This window comes from Macaca thibetana, chromosome 14 (genome assembly GCF_024542745.1).
Source record: "Macaca thibetana thibetana isolate TM-01 chromosome 14, ASM2454274v1, whole genome shotgun sequence".
NCBI classification, from domain to species: Eukaryota; Metazoa; Chordata; class Mammalia; order Primates; family Cercopithecidae; genus Macaca; species Macaca thibetana.
The window spans coordinates 52,774,846-52,787,618 of NC_065591.1; the positions used below are offsets into that span (position 1 = coordinate 52,774,846).

General features: G+C 44.8%; 1 protein-coding gene across 3 annotated transcripts in view; it reads right to left on the bottom strand.

The window, feature by feature from the left end:
* The window catches only part of TEAD1 (TEA domain transcription factor 1), a 270,999-nt gene extending 262,538 nt beyond the window's left edge, over window positions 1-8,461 (bottom strand). The window contains exons 1-2 of one of the 3 annotated variants that reach the window (XM_050757428.1): window positions 8,249-8,338; window positions 7,490-7,642 (exon numbers count right to left, since the gene is read on the bottom strand). The gene's annotated coding sequence lies outside the window, so the exon portion shown is untranslated. Of the gene's footprint in view, window positions 1-7,489; window positions 7,713-8,248 lie in introns of those variants that run through there. The other 2 variants (XM_050757431.1, XM_050757427.1) reach the window with 2 other exon arrangements.
* Window positions 8,462-12,773: the final 4,312 nt, after the last annotated feature.

A 12,773-nucleotide genomic window follows, 5' to 3' on the forward strand; every position in this document is an offset into this window, starting at 1 on the left:
ACTCTGGGATTTTCTTCCTGTCCACTACATTCACTCCACAGGCTTTGGTGAGCGTATCCAACATCAAGGGTCATTACCACCACCTGGCCAGTCATGATTGTCAAACACATCCCAATTTCAAAAATGTTCAAGCATGTTAAAAATGTGCACCTTGGAACTCACAAAATACCATACACACAACTTTCCTACTGGATTACCATGACCTCTTTACATGCCTGCTTTCCTTGCTAAACTGTAAACTCTGCCAGGCAGGTGAGTTTTACTGATCGCTGTTCATTAGCCACCTTTTCCTAATCACTAAACCCCTGGCACACAGTAGCACCCATAAACGTTTAAATGCTCAGTGGCAAGTATAGCTGCATGAAAACCAGGAGCATCTGGATTTCAAAGTGCCCAAGGTGAAGGGAAGAGACACGGAAGGAAAGAATGAAAAGCATGGTGGTTTATCCACAGTTCATCTCCAGAAAGAAAGCCATCAGGATCACCCTTCCTATCCCCTCATTTTCCAAAACCAGGCATACCACCCAAGGACCTCTAGGAGCATCCCTGCTACTGAGAAAGCAAAACCTCTACAAGCAGCCAGACAGAACTCCATTCTCAAGCCCCTCACCAGTAAGCATGACACACACCTCTACAATCACATCTGGAAACAAGTGCTACACTCCCAAGAAGTAACAGATGAATGCCGAGCACAGAGAAGGTGGTTCTGGTTCATTTTATTGCTTCCCCTGAATAGAGAGGTAAGACCTCAGTTTTGTGCAGGCTTATCTTTAAAACCAATGATGAACATCTTAGTCAATTCCATAAAGATTCAGCCTATGTTCCTAGGTACACCGCCTCACAAATATAGAGGGAAGAAAATCACATTCAGAATTGGAAGTGGTCAAATTTAACCTGATTCTATCTGCAGATAAAAATTAGAATATCTAGATCAATGGTTCCCAGCCTGGAGCGGATACTATGATGGGGCCTTTCAGAAATACAGACACACTGCACCTACCACAACCCTCCTAAGCCTTCACAGGTGGTGCCCAGGCTGTAAAAGCTCCATGGAGGCTGCAGTGCACACGCTAAGGTGGGAACCACTGATGTGGCAGAAGCTTCCTGGAGCAGGAACAGAAAGAGGCTGACCTGGGTTTCAGTCAAAACCATCCTGAATTAGCCATGTAAATGGATCCATGTGCCCTGAATTGCAAACCCAAAAGGCAAAATGTGAGAAAAGGTACAGGGCCTGGAAAGGTGAATGAGAACATGCAGGCAGCCTCGCCCTAGCTGCCCCCATGCCTGCCACATATCAGGGACACAAGTATTTGGTGAATGAGGGTCACACAGGTGATGAGCACATGGTCATGCACACCATCACACTTCCACTGAGCCACTTACTAAGTGCAGATTCCCTGAGCTGGCTCCAGCTGAGGCACCAGTTCCCCTACCAATTCATGAGTAGGGGAGATTTTAGTTTTGCTTCAGCTTCACTGGACACTTGAGTGGTGTTCTGGAAGCATTTTTTCCACTTTCACAATTTCTAGGCATGAAGGAAGCCGCTTCTTGACTCCAAATTACAAACGGCACATTCCCTGATTTCAAGTTATATAAATGGTAATAATGTTTGCATTTTACAGCTAAGGTAAAATCTAAAGGTGAAAGGAAATTAGGGAGTATTCTGAATGCATAACAAAAGTAGAAACCTTTCATCAAAATTAGAAAACAGTATCAAACTTACTCCAATATTTAAAGCAAAAGCAACTTTGAATTAAGAGAATTTCTTGGCTGGGACAATATGAAACGCTATTAAGTATCTGTTTTCTGTTTTTCTCTCAATGACAATACATGACAAGGTCTTCTAAGTGCCCAGCATTTCAAGATGGGGCTGATGGTTCCTTCAGCTAATGGAGCTCTAACTCTAACCAGCACTGTCTCTCAAAGGCTTTGAGATGAAAAGGCAGCCAGGGAGAAAGGATTGAAAGAGATTCCACCAAAGGAAGCATCCGCTCACAATGGTTTCAGAATCAGTTAGCCCCCAAGACACCCCCAGCCACAGTAATGGGTGATCTGAAAATGAAGCATATCAAAATGCTATTGATAAGCTAAATTACCAGACAGCTTATCTGAGGCCCACATCCGCCATATGGTGCCCCAAGTTCTGCCGCCTGTTGCTGCCATAACAATAGGCACGCCTACCCAGAAAGCACCATCGGACAGAAACCCAGCAGCGGCGGCATGTGGGGCAGCTACTGTGTTTACATTTTATTTTGTGCCATTAGCTTTGTTCCTCCCCCTATCCCAGTAGGGATTTGAAAGACACACATACTTAATGTCACAAATCCCTGTTACCTGCAGAATGCATGCGTGCACACTGCATGTGAGCGCGTGTACGGGGACAGATCAGGTGAACAGAGAGAAAACCAGATGTCAACTTCAGAAATGGAGCTGCCCGGTGGGGAAGGGCGAGCCAGGCAGGCTCCCAGCTAGAGCTGCAAGCAGACAATGCGCTTTTCTCAACAGGCTCGGGCGGGCGGGCCTCGGGGAGTGGCTATTTAAAACACTTGGCTCCTTTTATTTCACCACCACGGAAGTGAATTCGGTTCTTAAGTGCCAGAGCAAATGAAGTCATTTGGTTTCCACGGGCTCTCTGCATTTCAGCAGAAGGAGTCAGGCTGGACGAAAGTCGGAAGGCCCATCTAAGTTCTTCTTTCTTACAATTAAAATTGATTCCCGGAGGATTTGGCGCTTGGGCTTCATGTAGTTTTTTTTCTTTGAAAAGCTATTAAAGTCAGAGAAAAATTAAAGGATACAGACACTGGGATGAACGCTGTCAAAGATGACTCCCTTCACAAAATGCCATCAAGTCACAGAGTAAAGAAGGAGCAGATAAAGCAATTACCTTCTAAAGGCTTGGCTGGTATAAAAGATTAACAGTGATTTCTGTCAAATAAATTCATAACAATTTTGTATTTCTACTCTCTTAAAAGACTTTCCCATTTTTGCAGATGGTAATAAAATATTCATTTATTTAGTTTACTATCTATTAGAAAAACACTGGTTTTCAAAGAGAACTCAGCAGTGTGTAGCATCAGTTTATACAAAAATGCTTGGATAGAAAGCAAAGCAAAAAAAATCTCTTTCTTAATACTCAGATCTATTGAACTATTACAGAAAGGCACTCATTTCATTCCCCTAGATTTACTCACACCTAAGCAGACAACATTCTTGGATGAACTTTTCAAATTTTCTTCAACATTCCAAGTTTAAAAAAAAAAATCCCCTTTCAAGTTAAATTGAGATTGCACTTGAACACCATCCAAGAGCAGAGCTGAACTGAATTATGATAATTAGAAAGCTGTGCCTATTAAAAAAAAAAAAAAAGCAGCACAGTTGATGCATTTTTTTAAAAAAGTTCATGCCAGAGAATATAAGTTCAATATGTTCTCACATAATTAACATTTCCCACCATTAGCGGCAGTTTTTCAGTTTACGTATCAGTAAGAACAACAGTGTTGTATATTCCCAGTCAAGGGTGTTTCAGTCACTTTACACATACATTTAAACCTGAGAGATGCCTAAAAGCAACCAGAATTTCCCACTAGAGATGACGGATGCTTAACTTACTCATCAATAAGCCAGCTTTCTCTTTTAAACCCCTTTTCCAGGGTCCCATGCCTGCAAATTAAAACTACTAATGAAATCCTAGGACACAGCCTTCAAAACAAATGTGAATCATGAAAAAGGATAAAGAGCATTGCATTCGGGTAGTAAAGACCAGTTTTAAAGAAGGAGTGGGGTGGGCATAGCGCGTACAACACACCCTTCCCTTGGCCACAAACACAGAAAAAAGATAGCTTTTTATGAGGACCTTCCCCCTACTCACCACCACCACCACCACCAGCACCACCACCACCACCACCATTGTCCAATTAAGAGGAGGAAACGAGTGAGTTTCACAGTTAGCCAAGACTCCTGGACTATTAGAAACTATTTTTTTGAGAATCCTCTCAACTATGCAAAAAGTCAGTGGACCAAAGGAGAATTTAAAAGCTAAGAGTAACCTACCCTTGTAAGAAACATCATCCTGAAAATGCACCCACCAGGACAACCCATTTTTACTTTGACTAAAATAAAATACATATTTCAAAGCTACCCTATTCTGTACCACTACAAAACTGGAATGTATTTGAAAAAACAGTCAAATTTCAACTCCAAATTCAAATATGAACCACGAAGCTCATAATGAGAATCTTACAGACTGAGGACACTCAAGAGTTCACAGTTTTGAAACGAAAAATAAAAACCCACAGAAAAACACTCCAACTATTTAGATCCAAATACACTAGCATTCCACAAACTATCCCAAGAAGAGGGAAGCCCCAGAACTTCCGATTTCAGAGGTACACATTAATTGCAATACAACAATGTCTAAATAAGGTGTCTGTCAAAAAGTTCAACCCTGAAATATGAAGTGCTTAGGATAGACTTGAATTACCTCATTTCATCACTTTTATGAATATGAAAGAATAAAATATATCACTGATGTGGTTTAAACACAACTCTAGATGCAACTCAAACATTAATACTACAAGGTAATCTATGACTTATTATAAAATAAAAAGCACCATGTAGCTATAAAAGATTATGCCAGCCATCAATCAGTCCCCAAGCAGCCCAGCAGCAGCACAGCCTAGGTTTGTCAAAGGGCAATAAGCTTACAATATATTTTTCTGGCTGAGTTCAAAAGTTGGACATTAGCAGTTTGCAGTTCCAGTCACTGAACTCCAAAGGGGAAGCTGTAATGCTCACATTTAAAAACAGCAAGGTTGGCTTGGATTTTCTTGCAGTTCTACAGAGAAATCTGGATACTTGTTTTGGCCACATTCTTCAGTCTTTGGAGAAAACAGACCCTAAAGTTTTACCACTAAACAGATTCAGCCTCTAAACACAGCTTTCATATTTATTTATTTTCCCTTTCACAATCTCTTTACTGGGTACAAGAAAAAGTGCCTAAAATGGAGCTTAAAAGTGTTATCCAACTACTGTATGTGAATATGATGATTTTTAAGTCCACCAGATCATACATACAGTTATTTGCACCAATCTTGAGTGATAAGACACCACAATTTTCATTTGCAGGCAGCATAATTATGCTCATAATTAACACATAACACATGGGATTAGAGAGAAAAGTAATTCTACAAATGCCCAGGCTCTTGTATGACCACCATGTATGAGAGATCAATCCATTTCTGAAGCAACCAACCTTAACCAACCTTAAAATATTGTTAATGTTACAGTTCATTTCTTCAAAAGTCTATTTAACATTTGGGATCTACGTGCTTTAAACTGTTCCTATTACATACTTTTCTGCTGAATATGTAACAACAAATATGATCTAAACACCGATGATAAAAGTATATTCTTCCCAAATGTTCCCATTAAGAAATGCCCTCATAATTGCTGCTCTGTATTCTAAGAACCAACAAAACACAAAATGTTTATAAATTGCTGAAGCTCAAGCAGGGAAAAAAAACTCGAACATTTTTTTCCTTATGACTTATTTGTTCTTTTTCTAAATAAAAGGGGACTCCAATCTCCCAAGTGAGTACACCAATATATAATTCCTGCTGTATCAAGTAAGTGGGGGGAGAGAGGAAATGGGAAAGGGAGGAGGAAGCCGACTCCCCCAAGGCTGCCCTCCCAAACCCGCCCTTATGTGTAATTAGTTTGCTGCTGGGGCCCGGGCACACATTGTACCACAAGGCAAGAAAAAGCCTCTCAGTGAGAAATTCCTATCAGTCTGGCTCAAACTAAATTGGGATGTCCTCCCCCTTTAAATTAAATTTCATTAAGTGTATGTCATGGTGAGTCCTGGTTTTTGTTTTGGGAAAAGAAAAGAAAAAAAACCCTCCAACCTTCCAATAATCTCTCTCATGCATGTTCCCCGGAGTTCATTACTTTATAAAGGATCACACAGAGGAGGAATTTACACAAAGATTCTTTCCTATAATTTTCTTTACCCCTATTGTCAAGGTAAAGTGTCATACTGGTTTTGTTTCAAGCTTGTTTTTAAAAAAAAGTTCTAATAGTCCCCTAAAACTGCAGCTCAAATAATATTTACCATTAAAGTAAAAATAAAATAGTCTACCTTGGCACTTTGATACCATCAGCAAGAACCCGTAATGGATATAGCTTATCAGTGCATTTTTTTATACCAACAATAAATAAAAGAATTGTTAACTGTTTAAAACCTGAAACCTGAGAGTTCAACACAGAGTTGCACATACAAAGAAACACTAAACAAAAATATCTGTGCCCATTTATGGAAACAGTGAGATTAGAAAAATAAGCCTTTCCCCAAAAATACTACAATTCAAAACCTCACCACTGACAAAGGTTCAACGAATCCATTTGTCTTTCCTGAGTCACTCTGTAATTAGTTCTACTATTTCCTTCTAAAAAGGAAAAGATTCGTAAAGAAGTTGGATTTAAGTCTAGTCCTTATAAGCATTCAGATATGCTTGGGCCCAAAGACCCTGCTGTTTACAGAAGGGGGGCACAAACCCAAGAGTGAAAGAGTGAAGCACCGGGCATAGCCTGAAGACTGTTCCCCAGCCTGTGCCTCAGAGAAGCCCCTATCCCTAGGAGACCAGCAAGATTCACTGCAGCCTGCAGAAAAAGGAGACCACTCGCGGCTGTGACTATACAGTGGATCACATCTCCCCGAAGGGAGGGATGTGTCTACTCAGGTAACCACTGCAGGCACCCAGCGCACCCCAAGCCATCAGATCACCCGAACTTCCAAAAACAATCAAGGTGGAAAGCGGGGAGAAAGAAACCTGTGGTTGTTGTGAACTGATAATGTTCTGCTCCTTTGCAATACGTGTAGTGTTTTTAGTATTTCTTTTTACTATTTTGAAATGTGGCAGGCTTAACAGACCTTTCTGTCCCAAGACCTGGGCTCCTTCCAAGGCACTGTTTTTAAACATGGCCTTTTTACATTCCCTGCTCCTGGAACATCATCTGTCTCTTAGTTTCCAGGGCTCACTGAGGTCAATTTTCATTTCTGCAAATCACAGGAAGCCACTTGCTTCTGAGAAGTTAACAAGCCTCCTGAGAAACGCTGGTGGCTGGTATTTCATTGTTTTATAAATATTTTTATATAGTGACACTATCCAACTTTAAATAAATCTTTTAAAAAAGGCAATTTAAAAGCAAAGAAAATTCTGATCTGGATTTCATTTATTTTCATGAGAAGAGGGGAGGTGTGAGCCCTCATTGTTTTCAACTCATTAAAAATATTGCTTTTTAAAAAAATACAAACGTTATTTTTTTAAAAAAGGAAAGTCACAGAAGTTGAACTTTATTTAAAGCGGGACTCTAGACTTTTGAAAACAAGTGTTGATGTTACGAACAAAGACTAGAAGTGTACCTAGATTTTCTCCCCTCCTGGGGATCATTTCTTTTCCAATAAACAAACAAATCCCCCAGTATTTCCTACCGAAAGGGAAGGGAAGTTTTCCAGGGAGAGTCTCCTCCTGGGTTTGGTGGTAACTGCGACTCAGTCTTTTTTGGACACAATGTTTCTGCTGACTCCTGAAAATTTTCCACTTGAATGTGCAATGAAGCGGCGGCGGCGGCGGCAGCACCAGTCCTGGAGAAGCGGCAAAGACGAACGTGCCCTTTTTCATCTTTGAGAAGGAGCGAACCCCCCGCCAGCAGCACAAGTCGGCGCAGATCCGGGCCGGCCTCGGGGGTCCCCGGCGCCGGGGAAAGGCGGCGAAAGCAGGGGGGTCCGGGCCGGCTCCTGGCTCCGAGGCGGCGCCGGCGGCGGCGGCTCTGCCCGCCCGCGCTCGCTCCGAACTTCTGGCTCCCCAGCGCACCCCGTGCAAGGCGCCCGAGGGTGTGTTCGTGTGTGCGCGTGCAGGCGGCAGGAGAGGGGGCGCGCGGGGGGCGCGGCGCAGCCGGCCGGGCGCCTCCAGGGCCGCCGCCGGGGGCCGCCTGTTGCCGCGCGGGCTCCCAGCGCGCGGCCCAACTTGGCGTCCTGGCAAGTCGCGCGGCGGCGCCCGGCCGCTCACCTCGGAGGGGGCGCGGGCAGGCGGGTGTGGGGGCCCGGCCGCGGCCCTCCGCGTGCCCGCCCGCCGTCGCACACAAAGCAGAGCCCGCAAAGAAAAGAGCGCCCCGCGAGGGACGCGCCGCCGGCCCCCCGCCGCCCCGTGCGCCCCCCGAACCCCAGCATCCGCCCCGCGCGCCAACTTACCTCGGCCCAGGGAGCCGCCGCAGCGCCCGGCGAGTCCGAGGCAAACTTCGGCGCCGCTTCCCCCGCCCTCTGCTCGGTGCCCGGCTCCCTCCCCGGCTCCCGGTCCCCGGGCCCGGCCACCCCACCCCTGCCTAGCACCGCTCCTGCCCCGGGGCCGGCTGGGCGCGCTGGGCTGCTGCCCGCGCTCCGGGCAAAGGTGGAGGGGTGGGGGGGCGTCACTGCATGGCCTGTCCCTGGACGCGGCCGCCCCGGGCCCGGGCCCCGCCGCGCGGAATGGCCCGCAGGGTGGAAGCGAGTCTGCAAAGTGCTTGGTGGGCGCCCGCGGCGGGCGGCGGGGCCGCGGCGGCGGCAGCAGAGGCTCGGCTCGGCTCGGGCGGCGCGGCGCAGCGCGAGCGATGCTAAGAATGTTCGGAATGAGGACAGGAATGAAATGAACGCCAGGACCGAACTCGCTCCGGAGGGGTGGGGCCTCGGTGACGTCATGCGGCCTGCCGCCCGGGGCCGGAGGCGGGGCTTGCCGCCGCCGGTGACGTCATGGGGAATCGGGGCGGGCCGGCGCGGCCGCTTCGCCGTTGGAGCGCGGGCTCTCGGCAGCTGGGCGGAGTCTCGCGCCCACGGGGGAGCGTGGCTCGCGCGGGAACCGCCCTCCGTCTCCCGGCGCGGGCTCCTGGCTTTGTCCCGAGCCGGGGCGGGGCGGGGCGGACGGGAGTACCGCGGCGGGCAAGTCCCTGCGCTCGCGCGAGGAACTCTGGAAGCCTGGGCTCCTTCCAGCGGGCAGGCGCCGAGGCCGGAGTTGCGCGCGGCTTGCCTGCTGTGCCTCAGTTTCCCTAGTCCGGGACGCGGAAACGCGGGTTGCTGCCTTGAGTGCTCCCGGACTCGCGAAAGTCTGCAAGTGTGGGGAAGAGAAGTTTCCTTGCTGGCGATTCAGATTGTTGCTCTCGAGCGCGGTGGACGCCGTCTGGTCTCCGGGCCAGATTCCCAGCCTGCCATTTCTTCTCCTCTTCCCTTTCACTTTTATAAAAGTTCACAGATCTCACTAAAGTCGAAATTTCCTTTTCCTGTTGGGAAAGGAAAACCTTTAGCCTAGCAAAGAAGGATAATTACAGAGTTCATAATAAACCTCCCCTGCTAGCACGGTCTTCTGCAAGTCACTTAAAAAACTAAGTTCACTCATCTCTGCCGGTTGTACTTTTCAAAAGTAACTTCCTAAACTTTAAAACGCTGCATCCGGCGACTTTAAGTTAGCCCTTTATTGAGAAACTTCATTTCAATAATAAAGGAATAATTTTAACCCTGCCATTGGAGGTAGTGACGCAAAAGTGACAGAGACCCAGTCAGTAAGTCAGAAAAGGGGTGAAGTCGACCCACTGGGGACAGAAAGCGTCTAAAGTTTCGGGTGATTGTTACAATTATTTATCAAGAAGCTGCAAAGCAATTCCTGTACAGTGGCCTCATTCCTTCTAGGCACTTGGTTCTCTCTTCCAGCTGAGGCCTCCGGATTAAATAACAACGTATTTTGTGCCCAAGGAATCCCTGTATCCCTATATATGGGTAACTGAGGAGACTGGACAGTGACTTACTGCAACGCATTTCTACAAAACATAACTTTTACTAATACATTGTTTTCCTTCTTTTTCTTTTTTTCTTTATTTTTATTTTTATTATTTATTTAATTTTATTTTTGGAGACAGGATCTTGCTCTGTCGCCCAGGCTGGAGTGCAATCTGGGCTCACTGAAGCCTCGACTCCCTGGAATCAAGCCATCCTCCCTTCTCAGCCTCCCAACTAGCTGGAACTACAGGCACGCACCACCACGCTAGCTAATTTTTAAAATTTTTTTGTAGAGATGGAGTTTCACCATGCTGCCCAGGCTGGTCTCAGACTCCCGGGCTCAAGCTATCCTCCTGCCTCAGCTTCCTGAAGTGCTGGGATTACAAAAGTGAGCCACAGAACCCAGTCTTATTAATACATTTTTAATTGCAACTCTTGAAGTAATCAGAGTAAGAGGCAGTTGTAAAAAATAATAATAATAATAAATCATTTGTTCACTTTGCCCAGTTCTCCCCACTGGTAATGTCTTCCAAAACTCTAATACAGTATCACAATTGGGATATTGACATTGATACAATCCACCCATCTTATTCAGATTTCCCTGGTCTTACCTGTACGTATTCGTACGTGCCTGTATTTAGGTCTATGCAATTTGCTGACTTGTGTAGGTACCACCACAGTCAAGTACAAGTGCATTTTATTTCTAATTCATAGGCAATGATAAGGTAATACAGTGAGGTTCACAATAATGAACCCAACCACCTTGGCACTGGTTTTTGGAAATGTGTTAGAAAACACATAATTAATTTGGCATTAAAACTGTACTAGGCATATCTCTCTCCAAATCTCATCTTCTAAAAGCACCAGATAAATTTTGATGGCAGTGCCAACCAGTTAGTAGGGTTTCTAAACCACTCTTTGTTGGCCCAGTATGCCTGAGCACCTTTCAGATTAGTTCCTGTCTTATAGCCACTTTGCAATACAATATCTCCCCGTTCCATACTGAATTAAGGAAAAATTCCTTGACCTAGGATCCAAAGTACTTTACGACATGATGTGACTTTTTGACCAGATTTTCTCCAACTTCTATGTGTATATTTTTTGAGACTCACCTTAAAAACCTCTTCCTCCGGGAAGACTGCTAAACTGAATATTTCCTCTCTAGGACCCTTGAAGCTCCTTGCCCCAGATATGCTTCTTGTATTCTGTTGGTTACCAGCATATGTGTGTTACTGGTGATGCCTACCTATCTGAGCCCCTGGAGAGTGGTCTGGGTCTCATGCAGCTAAGTATGCCCTGCCCAGGACATACACACAAATGGGAAGTGACTCTCATTGTCATTGTCATCTCTCCACTCTTCCAAATGTTTTCACTCTTCTCAGCCACCTTGATCAATGCATAGGACCAGTGCATGGATTTAGGGCCCCAGCATCTAAGGGCAAGAACATTAACTGCAACCTGCTAAAATGACAACAGATACAATATACTGCAACCATGCTTAGCACTTGGCGTTTTGCATTGACCATCTCAATTAGTTCTCACAGCAACTGTGTAAACTAGTAATTAGTACCCCCGGTTTACACAAGGGAAAAACTGAGATGTTAGGGAGGTTATATGACTTGTCCATGGTCACATAGCCGGAAGAGAGTAGAGTCAGAACCCGAATTCATTCTGACTCATGTTTATAACCTGTATTCATAACCCCTGACCTCTACTGTCACCAAAGCTGAAATGAATATAAATCAAAGCAGTGGAATGCCAGGCACTGATCTAAGTACTTTCCGGGTATTACCTCATTTGATCCCCACAGCCACCCTATGAGGTAGGTACTGTTATTAGTCTCATTTTATAGATGAACGAGCCAAGGACTGGAGAGAGGAAATAACTAGATCAGGGTCACATATTTAATAAGTGCAAAGCAAAGATTCAAACTTGGGCAGTCCAGCTCCAGATTTCATGCTCTTAGCCTCCCACTGAGCTGCCCACTACAGTGAAGGCGGAAGATCCACGTCCACAGGGGTGACCTACCTGGAGATGTAACAATCATGTCTATCACTAATGATACAAAAGGCTTTATTTCCCCCGACCAGTTCTTACCAAGAAAGAAACTGAAACAGTGGTCCACTTAGTGGTAACAAATCATGCTGAGACAAACTCCGAGTCAGCCTGAAGCTACAAAGGAGAGCCAGAGCCAATGGGTTAGAGTTTACCCTGAAGTTGTACCTGGCTCCAGAAGATACTGCTTTGGAAGACAAGGAGAGATGTATTAATGATGATACAAGTCACCTCATTTCTAATTAGATTGAGCATCTTTTCCTGTAGAAGTATAAATTGGTACAATCACTCATTCTGTGACTTAGAAGTTCCACTCTTAATAATATACCAAAGAGAGACTCAGATGCATGTGCACCAGGACACATGTGCAAGAATATTCTTTGGACATTTTTGTAATAACCTCAAACAGGAAACAACTGCAATGTCCACTAGTGCTAGAAAGGATAAACGAATTGTTATATAATCGTACAATGGAATTCTATACAGTGATGAAAATGAATGAACAACAGCTACATGCAATGACATGGGTGAATCCTTAAAATATACTGAGTAAAAAGTATGAATAAAAGAACCCATATAGTATAATTGTTTTTATATGAAGATCAAAAACAAGAAACATTTAACAGCATTGTTTAGAGATACATATTTAGAAAGAAGAAAGAAGTTCAATAGAAGAACAAGAAGAATGACCAACAAATCTGAGGTAGTTGTTATCACTAGAAGAAAGGTGTTGTGCTGAAGAAGGAAGACACAGGAAGGGGGCTTCTGGACTGCCGGCAAAGTTTATTTTTGCCTGGTTGCATCACGAATGCTCACTGTAATGGTTCATGAAGCTATGTATTTATTTTAAACACTCTTTTCTACTATTGTATTAATATTTCACAATTTTGGGGGGGAGACAGGGTCTCACTGTGTCAAC